The following is an 18,465-nucleotide window of genomic DNA, read 5'->3' on the forward strand; positions in this document are numbered from 1 at the left end:
TCAATGACCTTTCATCAGAACTGGCAGCGGTTAGAAATGTAATGGGTTTTGAGCAAGTGAAAAGGGGGTGGCGGGGGCAGAAGAACAAAAGAGAAGGTCTGTGATGGATGGAGGGCAGGAGAGATTAAATGACAAAGATGTCATGGATTAAAAGGCAGAGAGTGGCAACAGTTGTAGTGAAAGACAAAAAATTTGTCCAGAGAGTTTGAACGGCAGAATAACAAACAGTTCTGTTCGAAAGCAAGAATATGAAAAACATGGTCTGAAGTTGTTGAACTCAATTTTGAGTCCAGAAGGCTGTAAAGTGCCTAACTGGAAGATGGGGTGCTGTGCCTCGAGCTTCACTGGAACACTGTAGCAGGCCACGGACAGATATGCGAGAGCGAAAGCAAGTTGGTGAATTAAAATGGCAAGTAACCGGAAGCTCGGGGTCATGCTTGTGGACTGAGCGGAGGTGTTCTTTTAAGCAGTCACCCAATCGGCGTTTGGCCTCCCCAATGTAGAGGAGATTGTATTGTGAGCAGCAAACACAAAATTCTAAATTGAAAGAAGTACAAGTAAATCGCTGCTACACATGGAAGGAGTGTTTGGGGCCTTGGTTCAGCAGGTACATTGATGACTGTATCATTGCTATTTTCTGCTCTCGGCCCAAACTGGAAAGCTTCAACTTTCAACCTTCTCTCACCTTCGGTCCATCTCCGAAATTTCCCTTCCTCAACTTCTCTGGGCCCCACTTCTGGGCATAGGCTGTCTACTAATATTCAGTATAAGCCCACCAACTCCCACAGCTACTTCAACACAATTTCTCACACTAAGGACTCCATTTCATTTTCCCAGTTTCTCTGCCTCAGTCACATCTGTTCTGATGCTTCTACAACAGCAGTTCTGAGATGTCTTTTTTCTCTATCAAACAGTCCCCCCTCTGTGGTTGACAGAGCCCTCGACCGTGTCCGACCCATTTCCTGCACTTCTGCCCTCACCCCTCCCTCCTAGAACCGAACATAACAAAAGGAGCAGGGATAGGCTAATTGGTCCTTCAAGCCTGCTTCGCCGTTCAAAACATAGAACAGTATCTGCTTCTACTATCACCGCTGGCAGTGCATTCCACGCACCCACCACTCTCTGTGTAAAGAACCTACCTCTGACATCTCCCCTAAACCTTCCTCCAATCACCTTAAAATTATTCCCCCTGGTGATAGCCCTTTCTGCCCTGGGAAAAGGTCTCTGGCTATCCACTCTATCTATGCCTCTCATCATCTTGTACACCTCTATCAAGTCACCTCTCATCCTTCTGCGCTCCAATGAGAAAAGGCCTAGCCCCCTCAACCTTTCTTCATAAGACATGTCCTCCAGTCCAGGCAGCATCCTGGTAAATCTCCTCTGCACCCTCTCTAAAGCTTCCACATCCTTCCTATAATGAGGCAACCAGAACTGAACACAATATTCCAAGTGTGGTCTAACCAGGGCTTTATAGAGCTGCAGCATAACCTCGCGGCTCTTAAACTCAATCCCCCTGTTAAATGAAAGCTAACACACCATACGCCTTCTTAACAACCCTATCAACTTGGGTGGCAACTTTGAGGGATCTATGGACGTGGACCCCAAGATCCCTCTGTTCCTCCACACTGCCAAGAATCCTGTCTTTAAGCCTGTATTCTGCATTCAAATTCGACCTTTCAAAATGAATCACTTCACACTTTTCCAGGTTGAACTCCATCTGCCACTTCTCAGCCCAGCTCTGCATCCTGTCAATGTCCCGTTGCAACCTACAACAGCCCTCCACACTATCCACAACTCCAGCAACCTTTGCGTCATTGGCAAACTTACTAACCCAGCCTTCCACTTCCTCATCCAAGTCATTTATAAAAATCACAAAGAGCAGAGGTCCCAGAACAGATCCCTGCGGAACACCACTGGTCACTGAACTCCAGGCTGAATACTTTCCATCTACTACCACCCTCTGTCTTATATGGGCCAGCCAATTCTGTATCCAGACAGCCAAATTTCCCTGTATCCCATGCCTCCTTACTTTCTGAATGAGCCTACCATGGGGAACCTTATCAAACGCCTTGCTAAAATCCATATACACCACATTCACTGCTCTTCCTTCATCAATGTGTTTTATCACATCCTCAAAGAATTCAATAAGGCTTGCGAGGCATGACCTGCCCCTCACAAAGCCATGCTGACTATCTCTAATCAAACTATGCTTTTCCAAATAATCATAAATCCTGTCTCTCAGAATCCTCTCCAATAATTTGCCCACCACCAATGTAAGACTGACTGGTCTGTAATTCCCAGGGTTATCCCTATTTCCTTTCTTGAACAAGGGAATAACATTTGCCACCCTCCAATCATCTGGTACTATTCCAGTGGACAGTGAGGATGCAAAGATCATCGCCAAAGGCGCAGCAATCTCTTCCCTCGCTTCCCGTAATATCCTTGGGTATATCCCGTCTGGCCCCGGGGACTTATCTATCCTCATGTCTTTCAAAATTTCCAGCACATCCTCCTTCTTAACATCAACCTGTTCGAGCATATCAGCCTGTTTCACGCTGTCCTCACAAACGACAAGGTCCCTCTCACTAGTGAATACTGAAGCAAAATATTCATTAAGGACCTCCCCTACCTCCTCCGACTCCAGGCACAAGTTCCCTCCACTATCCCTGATTGGCCCTACCCTCACTCTGGCCATCCTCTTGTTCCTCACATAAGTGTAGAACGCCTTGGGATTTTCCTTAATCCTACCCGCCAAGACTTTTTCATGTCTTCTTCTCGCTCTCATAAGTCCATTCTTCAGTTCCTTCCTGGCTACCTTGTAACCCTCTAGAGCCCTGTCTGATCCTTGCTTCCTCAACCTTAAGTAAGCTTCCTTCTTCCTCTTGACTAGCTGTTCCACATCTCTTGTCATCCAAGGTTCCTTCACCCTACCATCCCTTCCTTGCCTCATCGGGACAAACCTATCCAGCAGTCACAGCAAGTGCTCCCTAAACAACCTCCGCATTTCTGTCGTGCATTTCCGAGAACATCTGTTCCCAATTTAAGCTCCCCAGTTCCTGCCTAATAACATTGTAATTCCCCCTCCCCCAATTAAATATTTTCCCATCCCGTCTGCTCCTGTCCCTCTCCATGACTATAGTAAAGGTCAGGGAGTTGTGATCACTATCACCGAAATGCTCTCCCACCGAGAGATCTGCCACCTGGCCTGGTTCGTTGCCAAGCACCAAATCCAACATAGCCTCCCCTCTAGTCGGCCTATCTACATATTGAGTCAGGAAACCTTCCTGGACACACCTGACAAAATCTGTTCCATCCAAACTATTTGCACTAAGGAGGTTCCAATCAATATTAGGGAAGTTGAAGTCACCCATGACAACGACCCTGTTACTTCTACACCTTTCCAAAATCTGCCTCCCAATATGTTCCTCTGTGTCTCTGTTGCTATTGGGGGGGGTCTATAGAAAACTCCCAATAAAGTGACTGCTCCTTTCCTGTTTCTGACTTCCACCCATACTGACTCAGTAGACAAACCCTCCTCAACGACCTCCCTTTCTGCAGCTGTGATACCATCCCTAATTAGCAATGCCACTCCCCCACCTCTTTTACCTCCCTCCCTATTCCTTTTGAAACATCTAAACCCCGGAACATCCAACATCCATTCCTGCCCCTGTGATATCCAAGTCTCCGTAATGGCCACAAACATCGTAGCTCCAAGTACTGATCCATGCTCTGAGTTCATCAACCTTATTCCTGACACTTCGTGCGTTAAAATAGACACACTTCAACCCATCATACTGGCTGCAACTTTGCCCTGTCAACTGCCTAACCTTCCTCACAGACTCTCTGCACACTGTATCTGCCTGTTCAACAGCTACCCCATCCACTGATCCGTAGCTCCGGTTCCAATCCCCCTGCCAAACTAGTTTAAACCCTCCCGAAGAGCTCTAGCAAACCTCCCACCCAGGATATTGGTGCCCCTCCAGTTCAGATGCAACCCGTCCTTCTTGTACAGATCCCACCTTCCCCAGAAGGTATCCCAATGATCCACATATCTGAAGCCCTCCCTTCTACACCAGTTCTGTAGCCACGTGTTCAGCTGCACTCGCTCTCTGTTTCTCGCCTCACTAGCACGTGGCACCGGTATCAATCCTGAGATTACTACTCTGTTCGTCCTGCCTTTTAGCTTCCAAACTAACTCCCTATATTCGCTTTTCAGGTCCTCATCCCTTTTCCTAGCTATGTCATTGGTACCGATGTGTACCACGACTTCTGGCTGCTCCCTCTCCCCCTTAAGAATCCTGTAGACTCGATCCGAGCCATCCCTGACCCTGGCACCCGGGAGGCAACATACCATCCGGGAGTCTCGTTCGCGACCACAGAATCTCCTGTCTGTTCCTCTAACCATTGAATCTCCTATCACTATCGCTCTCCTATTCTCCCCCCTTCCCTTCTGAGCCACAGAGCCAGGCTCAGTGCCACAGACCTGGCCGCTGTGGCTTTCCCCTGGTAGGTTCCCCCCCCCGCCAACCGTATCCAAAACGGTATATTTATTATTCAGGGGAACAGCCACAGGGGATCCCTGCACTGTGCGCCTATCCCCTTTCCCTCCCCTGACGGTCACCTAGCTACCTTTATCCTGTAACTTAGGTGTCACTACTTCCCTATAACTGATCTCCATCACCCCCTCAGCCTCCTGAATGATCCGAAGTTCATCCAGCTCCAGTTCCCTAACGCAGTCTGAGAGGAGCTGGAGTTGGGTGCACTTCTCACAGGTGAAGTCAGCAGGGACACAAGTGGTGACCTTTACCTCCCACATCCTGCAAGAGGAGCATGCAACTGCCCTAGTTTCCATCCCCTCCGCTCTAAAATTATAAGATCATGGATGAACTGATTGTGTCCTCAACTCCACTTTCCTGTCTACTTGCAAGAATCTTTGACCCCTTGTCAATCAAGAATCTATCTAACTCAGCCTTAAAAATATGCAACTACCCTGCCTCCACTTCTCTCTGGGCAAGAAAATTCCACAGACTAACGACTGTCAGGCAAACCCCCCCCCCCACCGGTCAACACTGAGGCACACATTATTTCACTACAAGAACAAAAACTTAACATTGCAAGCCCTGACTGGAAGGAAGTTTGCATGGTACCAGACAATGTTGAAACAATGGGGCCAGCAGCAGTTGCTTCCCCAATACACAGAAATGGTCAAACCAGTTTTAGTCACATGACTAGATGGCTGGAGTTTTGAATTGGAACTTCAAACAAAGGATTTGAATTCAGAATGCCGTGTGCTCATGGACTGAGAACATCTCCTCTCCTCTTCTACCTGCTCATCTCTCAGGAACTGAAATACATAAACTTAGAGAGAGAAAAGGTTTCCTACGTGAGCAAGGTTTTAAGACGACTACTGGGCCCCAACAAAACGCAAGATCGTATTTTCAATCAAGGACTACAGTGAGCTCAAGAAACAGTAACAAGATATTTGCCTCAAACTTTTCTACTTATCTCCTCTTCTGCTCTGTTCTGTCTCTTTCTGCATGTTTATATCACGTGTGCCCATCGCATATCCGTAGACGTGAACGATATTAGATTTTTAAGTTTACAGTTTAATAAGTTTAATCTTTCTTCTTTAAACCACAGAAAGTCTGTTTGTGCTCATTTCTTTGCCTTATAATTGGAAAGTTGTGAACAAGGAGTCACATAAAAGGGAGCTCAAAATAGTGCGTTTAAAATAAAACCCCGTTACAATAAGACCAGGTAAAGACAGCAAAAGACCCCTAGACACATTGCTCATCTGGTCGTAATAACGACCCTCAGAGAAAACATGACTCATCTGTCTTAAATGCCTAATCACTTGCTGGACCTGCATACTAACTTTTTGTGAATCATGTACCAGAACATGAAGTCCCCTGTTTACCAGAGTTCTGCAATCTCTCTCCATTTACATAATATACTGATTTTCTATTCTTCCTGCCAAAGTGGACAAATTCACATTTTCTCACATTGTATTCCATCCACCAAATCTTTGCACACTCACTGAAACTATCTAGATCACTTTACAGCTTTTATGTCCTCTTCACAACTTTATCAAATTTAGCAACATTCAATCCCTTCCATCCAAATCATTGATTAGATTGTAAATAGTTGAGACCCCAGCACTGATCCCTGTGGCACTCCACCAGTTACAGCTTGCCAACCCAAAAATGTCCCATTTCTCCCTAATCTCTGCTTCCTGACAGGATTCCCCATGTCCTCACTTTCCACCCCACCAGCCACCACATCCAAAGGATCATCCTCCACCATTTCCGCCACCTCCAGCAGGATACCACCACCAAACACATCTTCCTCGCCCCTCCCCATCAGCATTCCGAAGGCCCCAAACACTCCTTCCAGGTGAAGCAGAAATTTACTTGTACTTCTTTTAATTTAGTATACTGTATCACAGACCTTCTCTTTTGTTCTTCTTCCGCCTCCCCCCCGCCCCATTACATTTCTAATCTTTGTCAGTTCTGATGAAAGGTCATCGACCTGAAACTTTAACTCTGTTTCTCTCTCCACAGATTCTGCCAGACCTGCAGAGTATTTCCAGCACTTTCTTGTTTTTATTTCAGATGTCCAGCATCTGCAGTATTTTGCTTTTATTTCACTGAAATTATAATCTGTCTCAGATAAACATTAAATACAAACTACATGGCGATTGATGGTGCAGTAAGTTAAGTACCAGCCTGAAGTACATCTGGGAGCATTAGTGGTTCCTAATGGTGTAAATATACAGCACAAACAGCTAAATGAACACAAATTGTAACCCCCCCAACGAGGTCATTGGATAGCCGATGTGGCCATGGGGAAAATATTATACATACACTTGGAGGTTGAGGCAACATAGATAACTTTAAGCAGTTGATATACTTTGTGTAGTTTGAATGTAGGAAGACCAGGGTGTGAGGGTTAACACCCAAACCTGCAAGTCTAAATTCATTCCAATGACATAATAGCAGACCTATTTTTTGCAGGTTTACAATTCCAGCATCAGGGCAGATTTAGCATAAATGCAAGAAGCCCATTCAGACAGGTCTCAAACTGAACCAAACAAGTGGCAGTGTAAAAAAAAAGTCAAGTACAGATGCTAGAAATCTGAAATAAAAACAAAAAATGCTGTAAATACTCAATCGGCCAGGCAGCATCTGTTGAGAGAAAAACCAAGTTAAAGTTTCATAAAAACAAAATACTGCAGATGCTGGAAATCTGAAATAAAAACAAAAAATGTTGGAAATACTCAGTAGGTCTGGCAGCATCTGTGGAGAAAGAAGCAGAGTTAGCATTTCAGGTTAGTAACCTTTCATCAGAACTGGCAAAGTTTCAGTTTGATTACCTTTTGTCACAACAGCAGTGGCAGTGTAAAAGCAGTTTTACTCTGCATTTAACCATGTTGTACCTGAGATACAGGACAAAGTGGAAAATTGCTGAGGTGCGTTTTGACCACAAAAAGCAGGACAAATTCAATCTGTCCAATTGCCACCCCATCAATCTATTCCCAATCAAAGTGATAGAAGGGGTTTTTGACTGTACTATCAAATGGCACTTACTCACCAATAACCTGCTCATTGCTGTTCAACATGGGTTCAGCCAGGACTACTCAGCTCTAGACCTCATTACAGCCTTGGTCCCAACATAGACAAAAGAGCTGAATTCCAGAGGTGAGTGACTTGTCTAGACATCAGACAGTATTTGACTAAATGTGGCATCAAGGAGCCCTAGTAAAATTGAAGTTAATGGAATCGGGGAGAAAACTCTCCACTAGCTGGATTCATATCTAGCACAAAGGAAGATGGATGTTGTATTTGGAGGCCAATCATCTCAGCCCCGGGACATCACTGCAGCTCTTCAGGGCAATGTCCTTGGTTCAAACATTAGAATAGTCAAATCTAGAGATACGGGGTATGGATGGGTGTTTCGGCAGATGAGCTAAGACAGACAGAGGTGAACTGACAGCAAACATTTTTAGGATAACCCTTGCATGCATATTTGCATGGCATTTTCTATACTGATATCATTCATTCCTTATGGCATGAGTGATATTTATGGGCTGTTCTTTACTCATGCTTACTATCAACTTACATTGATTCATATTATAATTAATATTAATCCAAAAGTTATCCTGCCGTGCCTGGTTAAAAAAATGTAACAGCACCATTGTACTCTAAGTTAGTATTCATAAAACAGGAAAATATACCCCTTATACTCCCAGACCCCATTTTGAAGAGATGGTAAAGGGTCGTGTTGAGAGAAGAATTGCGTCAAGTTCTTTTCCCTCAACGTTGAATTCTTAAGAGTTCCTCCGCATTCCCCTAGAGATCAGTAGGTTTTTAAAAGAGACCCATATCTTATTGAACTGGAAATTTAAAATACATGGTTTGCCGCACAACAGGCCCACCCAACAGCGAATGAACTGCAGTGAAAGAGTCAAAATAAACACACGCAGAGAATGGTGGATGTTGGAAATACTCAGTTCAGGCAACATCTGTGGAGAGAAAAATCAGAGTGAACGTCGATGACCTGTTGTAGATAATGGTGGAGTGGTGTTCCCTAAACATTCTCCCACCAGAACGAAATTCTGGGACAGGCAGGTGCGATATACACTATATATACCAACGCTTCAGAAAGAGCGGGCTTCCACCGATGTTCGGCGATCAAGAGATTAAAAGGAAAAATAAATCCTGCAAATCCGGAAACACGTTGTTGACAGCCCAGATTGCAAATGTTCATCTGTCTCTTCTCAGAAAGCTAAATCTCCTTTAATATTTTACAAATAATTGAAGGGAACATTTGACAGTTCACCTTTTAAAAAAAAAAGCCGAGCTGGAAATGGGGTGGGTAAGGGGAAGATAATTTTAAAAGGGCAACAACGTGAATGATTTTTTGTCACGCTGTCAAATACGGGAGGTAAAAACCAAATTACAAAGGCGGCCACCAGCTCCTTGTTCAAATCTTTAACGTCAACACCGAACCCCAAGAGACAAAGACGGCTCACTTCCTCCCCCATCATAACGCGCGAGGTGGCAATTGAAGCATTGCAACTACAGTAGCAAAAAAAGAACCTGCTGCAAACAGCGAAATATAGCAAATGATACACACATATATATGCATATACATACGCAGTGAATAGATACATAAATAAAACATTACACGATTCTATTGAACACCGCCTTGCACAATCCGCCTGCAACGCGGGGTCCATTTTTCACCACATAGTTTTAGGCACATTTATTGCTGGCTTTAATGGTGGCACTCACCTGTAGACAAGTTTTAAATGTCCCTCCAGTCCATTCAGTTTGTATACAGTTTTTTTTTTTAATTCCTTCCTGGCTGGACGAACCGGGAACTCCGGGACCCTGACTCTGACCCAGCTTCCGCCTCCTACTCCGACTGTTGCACCGGCCCCGCGCACCCGCTCAAACACACCCTCGGCCCAACCGTCAGACAGCCAGAGCCAGCACAGCACCGAACACTCACCGCGCCTTCAGTATCACCAACCGGTACACCCCGACCACAAAAAGAAACGAAAACGGTAATTAAATCGACAAGCTGTTTTTTTCCCCCCCCCCTCCCTCAACGCGCGCGCTCCTTTAAAACAGTTTTTTTTTAAATCGCTTAGACCCGGCGCGCGCGCGCGCGTTTTCCCTATTTTAAAAAAGCTGTTCGAATTCTGGCGCCAAAAGGAGCGATTGGCTGATTGCTCGATGACGTTGGTGCTGCGGTCCAATCACATTCAGCCTGGGCTGTGGGTTGGTCTGCGTCTGGTCTGCGGTCGCCATTATAGTGCGCCTGCGCGGCTTCCGACCAGCGCATGCGCATGTTCCCGGTGGTTTATCGGAGTTCACTGAAAAATCAATCCGTGTAGACTGGTTCAGTGATAGTTTCCACCCAGGTGCTGCACCAACATACGAACCGACCAACCCACTAAAGAGCGGGAGGCTGCACTTCTGAAATCGCATCAGAAAAGGCTAGAAACCCATATTTCAGGTGAAGCCCTTTCAACACGCGAAAGCTGGTCAGTTTTATTCATGCCATCTGAAAAAGGGAAAAGAGAATATGCATACGAGAATTATAGCCTAATCCAGGCTGAAATGATCGAACCAGATCGTCTTTCTCAAATAAATAATGTTCAAAGGTTTTCTGAATTGGAACTGCCATAAAATCAACACTACTGTATAAAAGAGGAACATTGAAGGAATTCTAACAGGAAATTCCAGTGCGCTAGCCTCAAAATTCCATGGAGCCTTTTAAGGAATGCATTTCTGGTTGCTGATGATCCCGTACCAAATTTTGTGGACAGGGTCTCTTAGCATCCAGGTGGGGATATCAGGCCTCAAACGGGATTAAAGATAAATAAATGTTTGACACAAACAAATCAAGGAACAACTTTGTGAAGACATTAAGTCAGCTTGTCTCTGCTCAGCAGGTGCACGTATGATTCGGCTTATTAGGGTTGAGAGGCTCGTCGAAGCTTGTCACTGACTCCTTAGGAGTAGCCATTCCCTGTTCCCTATTCTCTCTCACTGGCCTTCCCGTCCCAATTGCCTGTTAGGGGCTAAACATGCCAACCTCCTTCCCGTCCTCCACACCACCCCCAATGTTGACTCCAAAGCCATTGCTGGTGGATCAACAATTACTGCCCTCTCTACATTTCTCTCCTGAATGACCATTCACTTGAGATTAAGGGACTTGCCATCCATGACCTTATTGTGGATGATTGCATTGGCATTATGACCTAGATGAAAATTTGACTTACGGGTTACAACAACTTTCCCCTTACTGAAGCCGCCTGCGCACCAGGGTAGTATACCTTCCATCACCTGCATTGCACAAACCACTGTGTTGTCCCTTATTACCCAATCTCATTTTAGTCTGTTCCCTGCTCCTCTGGCATCTTCTCCTTTGAGCACTCCACCTTGTTCTAACCACTCTCCCCCCACAAGCCTCTAAAATTGGCATTCTCTACCACCAATCCAAGTTTCTCATTGCAATATCCCCACTCCTTTCCTCCCACTGCCTAATTACTGAGTGACTTCTCATCCTGTCCTCTCTACTATGAATTCTCTACCTTATCCTTCCTCAGCCTCTCCTTCCAAGTAAACTGCCCTACCCATATCAATGACCCCTCAGTCCTTCGACAATGTGGGCTCTCAATTCCCATCGTCTCAATCACATACAAGGCCATTTCTGATCACATCCTTGTATTCCTCACCACTGACATCCCACTTCTCCTTTCCAACCCCACTTCCTTCTGCATAGACCATGACTTAAAACTTCCCAATAAGTCATTTGCAACAACATTTTCAAGTTCCCAACTGTCTAGTATTTAGTCCTCCGTTCACTACAATGCTTCTGCAGTTGTCGATCTGCTCAGTCACTCCCTCACCTCTGCCTTTGATGCCCTCATCCCCAGAAAAACCCTTATTCTTTCACACTTGTTGTTCCACTTGGTATAGGCTCATCTTCACTCCCTTAAATCCAGAGGGCGCAGACGTAAAGGAATATAGTGCACAATTAGTTTAGTTATTCGTTGGTGGACGAGCCCTACTCTGTCAAATTTGGTCACTGCTGTCGGATCATCCTAGCATGCAAAGATAACTCCCAGCTTCCTTTCTTCACTACCAACCATCTCTTTAAGTGCCTGTCCCCTGCCTCATCCACCCTGAATGCCAACAATTGTGAAGAGTTCATGAACTTCGTTGTCACTAAGACTGAGACCACTTGTTTAGCTACCTCTGCTGCATCACTCCCATACCTTGCCCACCAAGCTAAACATACCCCAAGAGTCCCTCTGCTCTCGCTCTGAACATTTTTTTTTTCTAGTTTCACTTCTATCTCCCTCAATCTCTCTCCAGGCTCCTTCATGAAAGACACCTGTTACTTTTTCAATCCTATTCACTCTAAACTGATGGCCACCAACTTCCTTTCCTGGTCCCCGTGCTATCTGATATTGTGAACAGTTCCCTCGACTCAGGTACTGTTCCGTTCCCTTTCATCATCTGTATCCTCATTGTAAACACACCCTTGCCCCTCTTTACTTGCAAAGTACCTCTCCATTTCCAACGAACTATTAGTCTCCAAAGTCCTTCAATGTGTTGTTCCTCAAATCTGTGTCCACCTTTCCCATAACCCCACATTTCTATCTCTCCAATCAGCTTTCCGTCTTTATCAGAGCACTAAAATGACCCTACTCAAAGTAATAAATGTCATCCTCTGACAATGACCAAGGGGCACTATCACTCCTTTCACAGAGCCAAGATCCTTCTCGACCTCTCTGCTGCCTTTCCTACACTTCTCCACCTTCAATGGTTCTCCTCCAGTATCCAGGTGGGTGGGAGCGCTCTCTGGTTCTATCTTACATATCTAGTTGTAGCCAGAGAATCTCCTGCAATGTCTTCTCTAATCATCCCCCGCAATATATCTTAAGTCCTAAACGGATCTATCCATGACTCCCTTCTATTTTTCATCTGCATGTTGCTCCCCGGCAACGTCATCTGAAGACATGACGTAAGGTTCCACAAGTACACCAACAACACTCAGCTGTACCTCGACACCACCCCTCCACTGCTTCTGCTGTTTTCATATCAGGATCACAATGTAAATGCAGCCTATATTGGAGACAGAGTCTGATGTAACACCAAAACAAAGTGAAGTGAGACTCCTTGAAGATGACAGGCTCATTCCACTTCACGTTTCACATCAGTGTGAGCAGGAACCATTTTATACTGATGCTAAACTTGAAGTTTTATATTTTGTTTGAAGTATAATGAAGCACATAAAAAATTGTTTTTGTTGTCATTACTGTTGGTTTATCAAAAAATAATCTTCAGTTCAGGAAATGTTATGTTCTCTATGACTTACATAGAATATAATTGATAACTGGCAGTTAGCAATTTATGTAACATTCTAGAACTTTAGAGTGATAGTTATAATTGTTTTCTGTTACATTACTGTCTTGATATACATCCAGCATATTTTCTAGATATTCTGTGGTGTTGCTTACAGTGGGTCAGAAAATATGCTGTTTTCTAATGTTACGACCAGGTGAGAAAGAGGTCTAAGGTTCCCTTTCAGCCTTCACCTGGTCTTACTGTAACAGGGTTTAACTTTAAACACACGGTGTTTTTAGCTCCCTCTTGGTGAATCCTTGTTCACCGCTTTCCACTTATAAGGCAAAGAAACCAGCACAAACAGGCTTTCTTAGGTTTAAAGAAGTAAAGTTGTAATTTATTAAACTTAAACTCTAATTCAGTTAACGCCTACAGATACATGCTGTGCCCCATGCTAGCATGCATACATGACACAGACATGCAAATAGAGACAGAAAAGAGCAGAAGAGAAAATAAAGTGGAAAGGTTTGAGGCAATATCTGAAGAGTTGCTGTTTCGGTTCTTCAAGCTCACTGTAGAGTCCTTAATTGTAGGTAGATCTTGTTTTTTGTTGGGGCCAAGTATTCTTCTTAAACCTTGTTCCCTGTAGGAGACTTTTCACTCTTGGGGTTCATGTGTCTTCAGTGGATTCAGAGGCTTGTGAGAAAGAGATGGGAGCAGACAGGAGAGAGATCTTCTCAGTCCAGGAGCAAACAGCTATCTGCCCAAACTGTTTGTACAAATTCAAAAAACTCAGGTTGCCCAGCAGGTCAGTCATGAGACTAGCTGGTTTGACCATGTCCATTTGTGGATTCGGCCATCTTAGCAGTCAATCTGGAATGTGAGCTCCCCCACCTTCAACGTCTGGTGATCAAAAGTCCATTGTGGGTTGAATGTCATGGATTGGCTACTTTGTCCTTCCAAACACCATCTGTTAATATGCAAATGTCTTTTACAGCCATGGCTGATCTGTTCAACAACAGATTAAAATCAATGTTCATGACAAAATTAATGTGCCTCATTCTTGGCAGGTGGGGACCTAGCATGACAATAATATGCTCACCGTTAGCATATTAGGAACCATTCCTTCCAGTGCCAAAAGAGCCAAAATTCGTCTGCCCGAAGCAGGGATTCCACCCCTTTCTTTCTCCTGTCTTCCTCAGCAGGTTGCTCTCTCTCTCTCTGTATCAGAAAGGTTTTTCTCTTTCCCTTATCCAAAAAGATCTGTCTCTCTCTTTCTTTCTGCCACTCCAACAGGGTGTTTCTTTCATTTGTTTCTCCATCTCAAATGGTTCCCCAATAAGGTCTCTCATCCAGTCTCTTCTCCCATCTTAAGAGAGTCTCATCCTTCACCCGAATCCAATAACACTTCTCTCTCTGACGCTCCCATTTCTCCTTGTTTACTGGTTACTAGTGATACTAAAATCAAATCAGGACTTTGTTCATCAAAGATGAACAGGCAAATATCAGTTCATTATGTTTATGGTTGTCAAGAATTTTGGGCTGGACCTGACCAAAACATTTCTCATCCCTCAAACTATGGATGCTAGCACTGGGATATCTATAAAAAGAAAGGCTCTATCTATTTCTCTCTCTCTCTCACTTCGATTCCTCCTTTGCCTCTCTGTTTCTCAGTATATATTTCTGCCTCTAATTATTTTTCAACAAAAATCTCTATCCACATGTCTTTTTTTTCTATTGCACAGAATTTAATTCTTTTTGTACTTTCTCCCCATTATGTTTTTCTTTCTCTCTATATTGTCTCTCCATCTTTTTCATGATATTTAATTCATTCTCTTTATCAGTATAAATCACTACAAGTATTTATCTTTGCTGTTGCTGTATGTTTGCCGCACCTTTGGAAGAAACAATACTGAGCACTGTTTTTTGCTGCTCCTGATGTCGGCAATTTTTCTGCAGTTGTTGGTGTTGGCTCAGATACATGAACTGAGACAGAAACGGAGACTGAACTGAGGCCCCAACTGACAGCAGATATTTTCAACCGCAAATGGCTGAGGTATGCAAACTGCTCACAGATCTGGATATAGCTCTACTTTTTCATAGGTTCTGCCTGTACCTAGATTACTATACCTAGATGTGTAGATCATCCAATGTAACAATTACATGATTAAATCTTGTGTGTAACCCTCCCCAACAGTTGTTGCCTTTAACGTTGGAATTGGACTCTTGCATTGGGGATATTAAGGCCAGCCTGAGAATTTGGGGGTTCAGCTTGTCAGATGAAGATCATAACATATCAATTGCCCCTAGTATAGGTAGGTGGTAGGGGAATATAGGGACAGGTGAGGATGTGGTAGGAATATGGGATTAGTGTTCTTTTGGGCCTCCTTATCTCGAGAGACAATGGATACGCGCCTGGAGGTGGTCAGTGGTTTGTGAAGCAGCGCCTGGAGTGGCTATAAAGGCCAATTCTGGAGTGACAGGCTCTTCCACAGGTGCTGCAGAGAAATTTGTTTGTCGGGGCTGTTGCACAGTTGGCTCTCCCCTTGCGCCTCTGTCTTTTTTCCTGCCAACTACTAAGTCTCTTCGACTCGCCACAATTTAGCCCTGTCTTTATGGCTGCCCGCCAGCTCTGGCGAATGCTGGCAACTGACTCCCACGACCTGTGATCAATGTCACACGATTTCATGTTGCGTTTGCAGACGTCTTTATAGCGGAGACATGGACGGCAGGTGGGTCTGATACCAGTGGCGAGCTCGCTGTACAATGTGTCTTTGGGGATCCTGCCATCTTCCATGCGGCTCACATGGCCATAGTATAAATGGGTGGTTAATGGTCGGCACAGACTCGGTGGGCCGAAGGGCCTGTTTCAGTGCTGTATCTCCAAATAAATAAAAATAAAATCAATATCGGTTATAGCCAGAGAACAGAACAATCAGAGGCCTGATGAAGTATACAATCATCGAATGAAACTGTACAAAAGGAGGCATTCGGCTCATTGTGACTCTGTCAGCGTTTTGGTAAAGCTATTCAATTAATCCCAGACCCTTGCTCTTTCCCCATAATCCTGTAATTTTTTTTCCTTCATGTATTTATCCAATTCTCTTTTGAATGCTACTACTGAATTTGCTTCTACCTCTCTTTCAGCCAGTGCATTCCAGATAACGACAACTCGCTCTAAAAAATATTTCCTCATGTCGCCTCTGGTTCTTACAACCCCAGTTTCTCCAATCTCTCCATATAACTGACGCCTCTCATTCCTGGTACCATTCTGGTAAACTCTTTTGCACTTTCACTAGGGCCTTGACATCCTTCCTAAAATGTGGTGCCCAGAATTGAATACAGTACTTAGTTAAGTGTTTTATAAAGGTTTAGCAGAACTTCCTGAATTTTGCACTGTTTCCTCTGTTTAACATCATAAATTGACCTGCTACCTTCCAACAATTTGTGTACATGTACCTCTGGGTCTCTGCTCCTGCACTCTCTAAAATATTGTACCATTTAGGTCATATTGCCCCTCTCATTCTTTCTACTAAAATCTATCACTTCACACTTCTCTGCATTAAATTTCATCTGCCATGTGTCTGCCAATTTCATCAGATGGTCTAAGCCCTTCTGAAGTCTATTACTATCCTCATTGTTTACTACATTTATGAATTTTCTATCATCTGCAAACTTTGAAATTATGCCCTATATTCCCAAGTCCAGGCCATTAATATATATCAAAAAAAGCAATGCTCCTAATCCCGATTTGGGGGACACCACTGTATGCCCAGCTCTTGTCTGAAAAATAACCGTTCACCATTACTTTCGGCTTTCTATCCCTTAGCCAATTTTATATCCATGCTGCCATTGTTCATTTAATCCCATGGGCTTTAACTTTGCTGATAAAGTCTACTATGTGGTACTTTATTAAGCACCTTTTGAAATCCCATTTACACAAAATCAACCCAACTACCCTCATCAATGCTCTTGGTTACTTCAACAAAGAACTCAAACAACTTAGTCATTAATGATTTTCCTTTAACAAATTCATGCTGACTTTCATTTATTAACCCATACGTTTCCAAATGCCAATTAATTTTGTCCAGGTTTTTGCCTGTAAAAGTTTCCCCACTGTGGACCAGTAGGCTAACTAGCCTGTAGTTACAGGATTTATCCCTCACCCCTTTTTTAAACAGGAGTGTAACATTTGCAATCCTCTAGTCCACTGGCACCACCCCCAGAGCCAAGGCAGATTAAAAGATTGTGGCCAGAGCCTCTGCAATTTTGACCCTTACATCCCCCAGTAACCGCAGATGCATCTTACCTAGACTGGGTGACCTTTTTATTTTGAAGACTGTCAACCTTGCAGGTACCTTTTTATTTATTTTTCTCCTATGCAATATTGCTATTGCCTTCTCCTTTACTACTACATTGACAACATCCTCTTTTCTAATGAAGACAGATGCATAGTACTCTTTTAGTACCTCAGCCATGTCCTCTCCCGTCACAAGAATATTTCCTTTTCGGTTCCTAATCAGTCCTACTCTTCCTTTGACTATCTTTTTATTATTTATGTGTTTATAAAAGACTTTTGGGTTTCCTTTTATGTTAGCCACTAATTTACTCTTGTTGCCCCTTTTTTTAGATCTCCTCTGTGTTTTCTGTATTCAGTTTGGTTCTCGACTGTATTGTGAAACTATTGGTTATACAGAAGGAAGAAAAGACATTAAAAACTCTAGTCAGTTTTTTAAAAAAGAAGAAATTTCTACATGATATGTTATTTTTAGGGATATAAGTGGCTCTAGCTCAGAAATTCTTTTTGCTGTGTTGATTTTTTTTTTGGTGGAATATGATGGAGGAGAAAGGCTTTGAATGATTGGTGAATAAAAATAGAAAATAGACAATTGGGAAGGAGAAACCCACAGAGACTTAACAAATGAGGAAGAAGAAAATTAACAAAGAGCCCAATAGAGATTACCAAGTTGACAGGTTATTAGTTACAATGTAGATTACATAATCTAAGTTCATTTCTGACACAATTTTAATATATAAATAAATGTTGCTGCTTTTGGAAGGGGATTTTAATTTGGTTTTGAGTGCAGTCACTTCTATTTCCTTGATTTATGACATTCGCTGTACAACATAAGCAATTGTCGGACCATTACTGGAAGTTTATTAAGTCCTAACTTTCACTTGATTATCAGGGCATTTTTGGGTGATATATGTTATGAAAAGGTAACTGTCAGAAGCATTAGTTCTTGTGGTAGAATGTTAGATGGTCAATTGATAGGGTGACATGTCTCATTCGTTAATACATTGACAAAGGCTTGCATGATTCTTACAAGAATACCTGTTTGGAGAAACAGTTACAAAATGTAACTTACTAAAAATGAAAAAGAAACATCCCATCTTTCAGGAATGGAAACAGTCTCATATTTATCTGTATTTGAATTATTTCTTATGATAGTGATACAAACGTAGCTACTTCAAAGTATCATATATAGTTTCTTCTAGATATCAATACATCGTACTTAAATCGTAGCATTAAAATATTGAGCAAATCATCTACACTAGAATGAACAGTTGAAAATAAATAAGTAATTGTGATAGACAG

At 43.3% G+C, this 18,465-nt stretch overlaps 1 protein-coding gene across 7 annotated transcripts in view; it reads right to left on the minus strand.

Annotated features, from left to right (window-relative positions):
* The window catches only part of mki67 (marker of proliferation Ki-67), a 76,205-nt gene extending 66,588 nt beyond the window's left edge, over positions 1–9,617 (minus strand). For 5 of the 7 annotated variants that reach the window (XM_068052726.1, XM_068052724.1, XM_068052725.1 and 2 more), the window contains exon 1: positions 9,294–9,617. The gene's annotated coding sequence lies outside the window, so the exon portion shown is untranslated. Of the gene's footprint in view, positions 1–8,233; positions 8,535–9,293 lie in introns of those variants that run through there. The other 2 variants (XM_068052720.1, XM_068052722.1) reach the window with 2 other exon arrangements.
* Between the last annotated feature and the right edge of the window lie 8,848 nt (positions 9,618–18,465).

This window comes from Heterodontus francisci, chromosome 20, assembly GCF_036365525.1.
Source record: "Heterodontus francisci isolate sHetFra1 chromosome 20, sHetFra1.hap1, whole genome shotgun sequence".
Lineage (NCBI taxonomy): Eukaryota > Metazoa > Chordata > Chondrichthyes > Heterodontiformes > Heterodontidae > Heterodontus > Heterodontus francisci.